This window comes from Mastomys coucha, unplaced genomic scaffold (genome assembly GCF_008632895.1).
Source record: "Mastomys coucha isolate ucsf_1 unplaced genomic scaffold, UCSF_Mcou_1 pScaffold18, whole genome shotgun sequence".
Taxonomy (NCBI): Eukaryota; Metazoa; Chordata; class Mammalia; order Rodentia; family Muridae; genus Mastomys; species Mastomys coucha.
The window spans coordinates 6,430,683-6,439,862 of NW_022196900.1; the positions used below are offsets into that span (position 1 = coordinate 6,430,683).

Below are 9,180 nucleotides of genomic sequence, written 5' to 3' on the forward strand. Positions count from 1 at the left end.
CCCCCCCCCCCCCCAATCACACACTGAGCTGCTCTGCTCTCTGCCGGGGTCTGAAACCACGGAGACAAAATAAGCCATCCGTCCCTGCAGTTGTTGCTTTCCGGTGCTGTGGCCATAAGGGACAGGAAAGCGAACACAAACTCTGTGTATCCCACAAGGCCCTGTCCATATGCCATCACCCGCAGGAAGCCCCCTAATATCTCACCAGAATCCTTCTCTTCTGCCTGCTGGTTTGGATCCCCTACCTTAAGCATCTGGGATGAGAACGTGGCATGAATCCCACACTTGGAGGCCATCAGCTACATGTGGATTTTCAAAAGGAAAACTTTCAAAAGGGGTGGGGGAAAAAAGATACTCTATTTAAAGCATTTTTAGTAAGTCAGCTTTGCCAAATCCAACTGACTCTGATGGTCCTCCTGGGTGAAGTAATCCTAAGAAGAAACAGAGAGGGAAAGCCCAAGCATGATTAAAGAGGCAAAGGCTTTGTAGGTGGGGGGCGGGGAGGACTGCCCATTGGGGGGCTACCTGGACATGAGCAGGTTTAAGGGGAAGTGCGAGATGTGCATGCATGCCAGGGACCCCCACCTTACTCACAGCCACACAAAGGCGAATGGCACGGTCCAGCTTTGAGCTATGGCAGCAAAGGTGAGGACTGTAAAACCTGCTTCGTGATTTTATAAATCTGCCTCAAATACCAAGAACATTTATGAGGAAAACAGGAGAAGGAAACAGAGCTGGTGAGGCTCAGAAGGGTCATAACCTTGCAGAGTTGGGAGGTGGGACACAACTGTGACAAGCTGCTGGCAGAGTCTATGTGTCACCTCCTGACTCTGACAGGGGTCTAGGGAACAGTTAAATCCTGTCTATAACCTGGGGTCTTACTGTATGCTGTGGCTTTGAGATCCACCAGATGCCTCGATTAAGGCTGATGGGGTTTGCTGTGGGAGCCTGGAATTGTTTACCACGGTCTAGGAGAAACAAAACCCTCTACCATGCACCCCTCCCTGAGGTCTGCACCCAGGCTACCGTGACCCCATGCATCTGTGCAGCATCTCCACGTCACGGATGAGCACAATTCCATAAGGTTCCCATGTCCTTATGCAAGGACTGAGAGGTGCAAAGGTGGGAAGCCACCCGGTAGGGATGCCTGACCTGGCTCCAAGGCTCTTCTTTCTCATGCAGGCACACTCTGCAGCTGTCCTCATGGCTTCTCTCCCTATAGCATCCCATGGGATGTCCCTGAAGGCCCCCAGCAACCATTTCCTGGATGGCTCTGGCAAAATTTCATTAACTACATTATGCTTAACAAACTGGTATGAGTGTGATTAGAAAGAAATGTTCTGGTTTGGAGAGATCAGCCCGTACCTCCGAAGCGAAGTGTCCAGGCCATGGAATCTTCCTGCTGATGAATGGGCAGTTGGAATGCCTCCCCTGGTGGCTGAGCCACATAGGCAGATGAAGCAGGCTGATAGGAGATAATTAAAAGCCTGCTGGAAATGTAATCGGGGTGGGTCAGATGCTGGAGAGGACCTGGGAGGAACAAAGGGAGGATGGAGCAGGCTGGGGGGGGGGGGGGGGGGGGGGGGGGGGGGGGCAGACAGCCATCACCTCCTGGCCCAAATCTTGAGGACGGGCAGTGCAAGGCAGAACCAGCACACACCGCCTTGGGAGCTGCACAATTGGAAGGAAGCAGGGAGGTAGGTGTGTGTGTATGTGTGTGTGCCTGTGTGTGTAAAAAACAGAGCCCGGGGTCAGGCAGACCTACCCCTAGTTTCACGGCGTATTGGAGCAGTTTTCTAGCTAAGCTTGGCTTTTTCCACCATAAAGAGGGAAGAGGGTTGCATCTCCCCACTGGTACTGAGGACTGAACTCAGAGAAGGAAGCAGACCGCCCGCCTATGGGTTAATAAGCCCCAGACCTTTTATGTCTTCAAGTTTGACATGTCACAACTGCCTGGGAAAAGCTGCCAGAGGATACCTGACCTGGGTCCTGCTAGGAACATCTGGAGCACTCCTGGTGGTAAGGAAGGGGGTGGACCCCACAGGGCAGAAAGAATGTCAGGCTGCATTAAAATCTGAGCTTCACTCACAGCTGTGGAGTCATGTGACCTCTGCTGACTGCAAAAATGAAAGCTTTCTGGTGGCAGTGGCACAGAGGGGGAGCTACACTTTAAGTGTCCACCCCCTTTCTAGTGTCCCCAATGTCCCACTTCATGGTGGGATTTCAGTAATCCGGAGCTATTCAATGCTGGACACGTCCCACCTGCTTTGCTGGGGAACGCAAACTGTGGTCTGTCTGAATCCCTTTCCAAAGGAAGAGCCAGGACTGCTACGCCATCTACCCAGGGATAGGGCAGGATTCGAACCCATTGTTCTGAACCGGCCTGGACCTTTTCTACCTACCACACTACCCCAAACTGTTGATGCACAGGCTCTGGGGCCTGCAAGGTGGAACGCTGAGGGCACTGACAGGTAATGTCTGCTGGCTGGCAGACACAGCTCATGCATCCTCCCTTCTGGAGGCCATCTGCACACTTCAGACTCAGCATTCTCTCCCAAGCCCCTGCGGAAGAGCGCTAGGGTCTCTTTGCCTAAAGCTGCACTTCTTAATTATAATACTTTTTTTTAACCTTCCAGAAGGAGAAAACACAAGGCACATTAATTGAGTAGAATATCATCTTTCCCATTAGTGATCCTGAAAGGATAGGGATCCTTCATGTATTGAGAGCCGCACTGTCTACCTCTGCCCAAGCTCACCTGTTTCAAATGCCGACTAAGGTGCTGGGTGAGGGTGGGGAACAACATCCTGTCTCTGAGCCTTGGTTTCATTTACAGGGTCTCTTTCTGTTGTCGACATCCCAAGATACCAGCTCATGGGATCTTCACCGTTCCTGTCCAGCCATGCTACATGAATGAGATTCTGATGGGAGGGAAGCTGTGATTCCCAAAGCATAGGATGTGGTGGGAGAGCTGGAGAGGAAGCAGTGCAGTGAGGAGGACAGGAAAGAGCCTGCCACTGAGACAGTCGTCACTACAGCCACAGAGGAGCACAGGTCAGAGAGGTCAAATGATGTCTCCAAGCTGGCACAATCCAGAAGAGTTTGACCCTAGCTCTGTGAGACTCAAGTTCTCAGTTATGGGGGTGCAGGGTTTGTTCTAGTTACAGTCACATACACCTTTTTTTTTTTCATTGAAAGCTTTACCTATTTTTATGTGTATGGATGGTTTGCCTGCATGCCCAACTGTGGGCCACATGCATGCTTGGTGCCCAGAGAGGTCGGAAGAAAGCATTAGATCCACTGGGACTGGAGTTACAGAAGATTATAAGCTACCACATGGATACTCAGACTCAGAGTCTTAACCACTGAACCTTCTCTCCAGCCTCCACTGTGATAGTGTGGATCTGGGCACAGTCTACTTTCCCTATAACCTTCGGCTTTCCAAAGATTACAAAGACAGCCATGCAATACACAGCAAGACTCTGGCTCAAGGTATACACGTGTGAGACATTTTTATTCACTGTCTCTTCATTAAAATGCCCATGAGACATGTCACAGATGAGAGAAAACAGAAGCTCAGGCAGTCTGCTGTAGTTACCTGGGGAACTGGGGCAAGAGCCCCGAGCCAGGTTGGTCCAGAGCTAGATAGAGCATTTGGCCTGCACAGGGCCACCTCTCTCCTGGAGAGGGTGCTGGATACCATGCATGGGAGAGTGGCACTTCCTCCCCTCCAGGCTCCTGCCTGCTGCCCCTCACTCCTTTCCACCCTCAACTGTTCTAATCCTCATTAGGACAGTTTCCTTCCCTGCCCAGACAGGGCTATTGCTGCTGTCTCCTGCATCCCCCGTCTTTCAGCTTACACCCAGCTTAGCAGCTCACAAGACCACAAGACATACAGAGACAAAGCCCAAGGTCCTGTGATCAGAGTGGGGTAATGTGGGGTCCTAGACAAGTAGTGATTGTGTTTGGCTGGATACTGTACACAAACTACCTTACTTGGAAAGTTTGCCCTTACTCTCAGAGACTTGTTAGGGGCCAGAGAGATGGAGAGCCAGGATGAAGCTACTCTAGGGGACCATGAAGGGAGCTCAACAACTGCTGAGGAGCCCAGGTGTGACCTGGAGGGGGGGAGCCTCAGTCAGAGCAGTGAAACTTCTGGAGCCTCCCCTGGTTCTTATTTGGTTTTGTTTTAGGGCCCAGGGTATTGAGCCTGGGCTTTATACAAACTAGGTAGGCCCTACACCACTGGAGGCCCGGGCCTGGAACTCTGATGTCGGCTCCGCAGAAGGGAGTGAAATCTGTGCTCCCCACTGCTGGATGCAGGGCTTCGCTTCTTCTCACCGCCCCCCTCCCATCCCTGCAAACATTTATTATTTCTTGCTCCTGGCTGTCAGCAGCAACAAACTAAGATTAATCACTCGCCCGCCTGGCTGGTCCCAGACATGCCTACTGTTTGAAAACTCTCTCCTTCACCGTACAAATCAATGAGGGGAGAGAAGAAAAAAAAGTACCCCTAACTGAAATACATCTCCTAAGCTCTTCCTGGCCCACAACACCCACCTACTCTTCTCTCCAGCCCAGGGAGGATTTACTGGTTGGTACTGGACATCTAGCAGCTGACACAACCCACTGCTCCAGGCAATACAAAGGGATGTCCCTAAGCAATCAGAGAGGCCTTCCTTCATACACTGCCCACCTGACACTGCAGGATGCAGGGGTCTTCCTCTGTCCTCAGATAAAGCCCTTGTGGTCCACTGCAGGTCCACAAAGCTGGAAGCATGTGTGACCAAGCCTCAGGCCATATTATCATTTGTTTGCAGTGTGGGAATTGAACGTAGACCTCCATGTTTGTCACCCAGTGCTATGCCCACCCCACTCCCAGTCTTAAGGATACTATTGTGCCATGTGCTACTTTCGGGTAGTTCTGAAAGGCTCTGGAAGAACAGGGTGAAACAGAGCTCAGCATGTCCTCAATGCCTACTGTGTGTCAGTGCCACAGTGGACCTCACCTGCCTAGCCTACTTCTTACCCATAGGCCTCCTGTCAAGGGAGGCCCATGGGAGACAACCCACTTGCCTGGTACCAGATGGCTGGTGAAAAAGATTTGGAACCAGAATTCCATCCAAGGTGCCTGATTGAGCTTTAACCCCAGGGTGTTCTCATGCTACCGCTAACCCTTTCACAGCAGGTCCCCTGCCAGTGCAAACACAGATGACACAGGGGTGGCAGCATGTGGGACCCAGGAGGCCAACGCTGTGGCCTTTCCCTTTGGCAACACTCATGTCTCTAGTTCACTGATGATTCCAGAAGAGGCTCAGAGATCATCACAGTACTCCCCCCTGCAGGGACTCCTCAGTCCTCTGAGATAAAGTCCCATCTGCTACGCACACTCGTCTACTCCAGTTACATCCATAATATCGGGGATAAAATCCTGATAAAGGATAAGAGGCAATAAGACCCCAAAAGGAGATCTGTGCCTCCTGGATTTCAGACAGTCGCTGGTATCCCCTAACTCAGACGTGTTCCAGATCAGTCTTTCCAATCATCAACACGCCCTCATAATTAGGCATAAAGCTACCCCAAGAAATGATTTGTAAATGGTTAAGATTGGGCATTGTCTCCCGGCGGACACAATGTTTCCAACTATCCTAGTTTAATGTTTTAAGTACTAGAGAGTAATTGAAAGGTTTCTCTCACTCTAGGACATTAGCTGAAAGTGTTAGATCCGGATTCCCCTCTGCCTGCCTCCAGCAAGAACCAGAGAATCAGCATAAGAATACCTCAACAGGGAGGGCTCCACCCCTCTTCCTCCTGCTTCACACCTAGCTACCAGACTCTGCTGACCTTGGTGTGGGGGTCGCTTGCCTACCTGACTTCAGTCTAGCACTAGGACTGGGAGAAGAGGAAGGACTTGGACTTGGACTAGGACCAGGAGAAGGACTAGCACTAGAACTTAGACGGGCTAGGACTCAGATTCATGCATCCGCATTCCCCCGGGCCCAGAGCACTTGGGCCCGGGGGATACAACACCAATCCAGAGGAGATAGCTGCTGCTTTAGACCCAGTATGTTTCAGATAGCCTCAGATGTACCTCAACTATTGAGCTGCCAGATTTACCATCTCTCTTTTGCAATGACTGTAAAAGTCTGATGCCATTTCTAAGAAATACATTTAGATCTTATACTTCATGTGTTGTCTCTGCCGTCATTTCTTCGCCTACGCCTTGTCGACCTGACTAGGACCCCCGTTTCTCCCGCGGGTTGAGGGAGGCTAAGATCGGCCGGTCCGTGGCACCCATCCTTTAGCCAGGTGACCCGGGATGATGTCACGCCTGGGCACAACTCATTGTGGGATTTGCTCTTCTAAGCATGCTTTGTGCCTGTTCCTCCTTTATGGCCCACCCTTTAAGGCCTATTGTCCTTCCAATCCCGCTCTGGTCCCTTCCCTCCTGTGCAGCCCAGGGCATTTTTCCAAGCTGTAAGCTCTAATACCTTTAGAATATTTCCCAGGTGCCTTGTCTTCCTTGCCAGGCTGTGAAGTCCTGCAGGGATGGAGCTCAAGAAGTAAGTGGGCCCAAATAGGACAAAGCATGCAAGCTGAGGAAGGCATCTAATGCTCAGGCGGAGTTGGGGGCATGACAGAAACAGGCCAATCCCTGGTAGTAGGCAATCCATCTCTAGGGACTTGAAAACCAAAAGCTTATCATGTGAGGTCTCTAAGGGGCCACTTGCCCCAGTGTAGTGGGAAGAGGTGGGGCTTGGTCCTTATCAGCTTCCTGCTAAGGCTTCAGAAGTGTGACTGTGTGTGTAGCCCATCCCAAGCTCCACAGGAATGGTCCCCATCCCGCCCCAGTAGGGCTCACCCCATCCCCACTGCCCCATTAGGACTCCATCACCTGGACCAAACTTTGCTGTCTTTCCCCTATCTTCTCCAGATTCTCTTGCAAAAACTTCGGGAGAGCCCTCACAGTCGCAAGTGCCTGAAGAATCCTCTGAAGGAGACTGCTCCTCGATCTTCACCCTCATCCCTCCCCCAAGGCCCGACTGCCTTTCCAGGGAAAGCAGAGGGAGTCAGCTTTTGATATTTTCTCTCCAATGCCAAACCCTCAAGCTTTGCTGCCTGGCTGGAGAAAGTACCCTGCACGCCCAGGACCCATGGTGGGAGTGAGGCTGGCTAGTCCATGTGTCATGCTGACGGTGGCAAGAGAGGCATCTACAGCAAGGCACCACGAAGGATAAAGCCACTTGGAGGCTCTCTAACAAGCATCAAGGGTGGGTGTCGACCATGGCAGGGGAGTGATGACACGTGTGAATGTGACGGAGGATGCAGTATAGACACTGGGAGGCACAGGGAGCTGGAGGGGGCAGAGAGGCCAGACCAAGCAAGTCACTGCCTCCCAGGTTATATCCATTGTGAGTCTCTGGCAGGGCTGCTTCCTCACTTAGATAAATCCGCAAGAACACTTCCACAGCTGACGCCCTAAGCCCTCTGATCAAATATAAGGGAGTGTGTGTATGTGCATGCGTGTGTATGCACAAGTCATAACTCTGCTGACAGATGAGGACAGAACTCCAAGCCAGTGGCCTTGTCATAACACACCACATCTTTGCCTGGCTGTACCATCTACTGATGCCCTTGTTGCCCAGGGAACACTAGGTTCTCTTAAGAGCCATGTGCTGGGCTGGAGAGATGGCTCAGTGGTTAAGAGCACTCACTGCTCTTCCAGAGATCCTGAGTTCAATTCCCAGCAACCACATGGTGGCTCACAACCATCTGTAAAGGAATCTGATGCCCTCTTCTGGTGTGTTTGGAAACAGCTACACTGTACTCATATAAATAAAATAAATCTTTAAGAGTCATGTGCTGCTTCTGCCTTGCAGCTACTGGCCCCTGGGGATGGTGACCGCCCTCTACAGGTCACCTCTAGGTGCCCAAAGCTCTCTGTGCTGTCCTGCAAGCAGAAATTCAGTCAGAATGAGCAGAGTGTGAGTCCCTGCAGCTGGGCCTGGCTATCTCTCTATATAGAGTCCTATAGTCCAGTGCTGGGTACAGAGGGTTCCCACAGAACTCTTCCAAGGAAAGAATGGAACAGGTAGAAGGCCCTGTCTCAGGGGGATAGATAGGCTACCCCATAGACCTGTCTCACAGAAGGACCCGAGGCCAACATGAAAATGGGCAGAGGCTGAGAAATGGCATAGCTGGAATTCCGATGTCAGCTTGCACCCTGTGTATGTGTGGGGATGCCGCTCCCCTGCCTGACCACTGGCAGCAGGCCGGAGGACGTGAGAAACCACATACTGCACCCTGGCTGGCCAAGGTGGTACTTTCCCTGGCAGCAGTACTCACAGTATCACAACTGTTCTGCTTGTGGGCAAGGGTCACAGAACATGGCTGTTCTGGAAGGCACCTCTCTTTCTTCAATGAAAGGCTGCCTAGGTGAGCACACTCCTCTAACTGTCAGGGGTGGTGCTCTAACAGCTCTACACAAACACAGACCCAACCCTACAAGAGTGGCCCATATACAGTAGTTCTGTGCAATGAGATCGGATAGGACAGGTACAACAAACCAGACCTCTGCCTGGGCACAGTGCTCTTGTCCAGCATGCTCGATGCCACTGGCTCGGGAAGCGCAGTTCATCTAGCCAGACAGACAGGGACACATGCTGATGGACCCAGAAAAGGGAAGGGACTTGCTAAGTTAAGTCATACGGTGAGCAGTGTGTGGAAGGGCAGGACAGCTTTTACAGTCTTGGGACTACAAAGTCTCTTGATATACCCCAACTGGCCTACACCCTGCTGTTGAGACCAGGTTGGCCTCAAACTCAAGAGATGCACTTGCTTCTGCCTCTCAGGTGTAGGGATTAAAAGGATGTGCCTCCATGCCTGGCTAGGACAACAGGTTTCTTAACTTGACTACAAGCAATCTTCAAGGTTACTACTTGGGTTTAGGGGAAGGTATGTCTCCATGCAACAAACTTGTAGGCTGGTGCCTGACAAGGCCCCGTCCTGTTACGCATGGCTTCAGGTCTTTTGTAGTGGCCTCTCCATAGTCCCCAAATAATGGAGATTCAAGGAGCAATATAATCCATGAAGAACTCAGAGAGAAAGATAAAAGGGGAGGAACAAGCTAGGACCCCAGTGCCCTTGATTGGCCTTAGGCTGTCTGGGACTCAGGGATGGAG

The 9,180-nt window shown here is 51.5% G+C and overlaps 1 protein-coding gene across 1 annotated transcript in view; it reads right to left on the reverse strand.

Annotated features, from left to right (window-relative positions):
- The window catches only part of Shb (SH2 domain containing adaptor protein B), a 111,929-nt gene that overhangs the window by 11,626 nt on the left and 91,123 nt on the right, over positions 1-9,180 (reverse strand). The gene's annotated exons all lie outside the window — the stretch shown is intronic.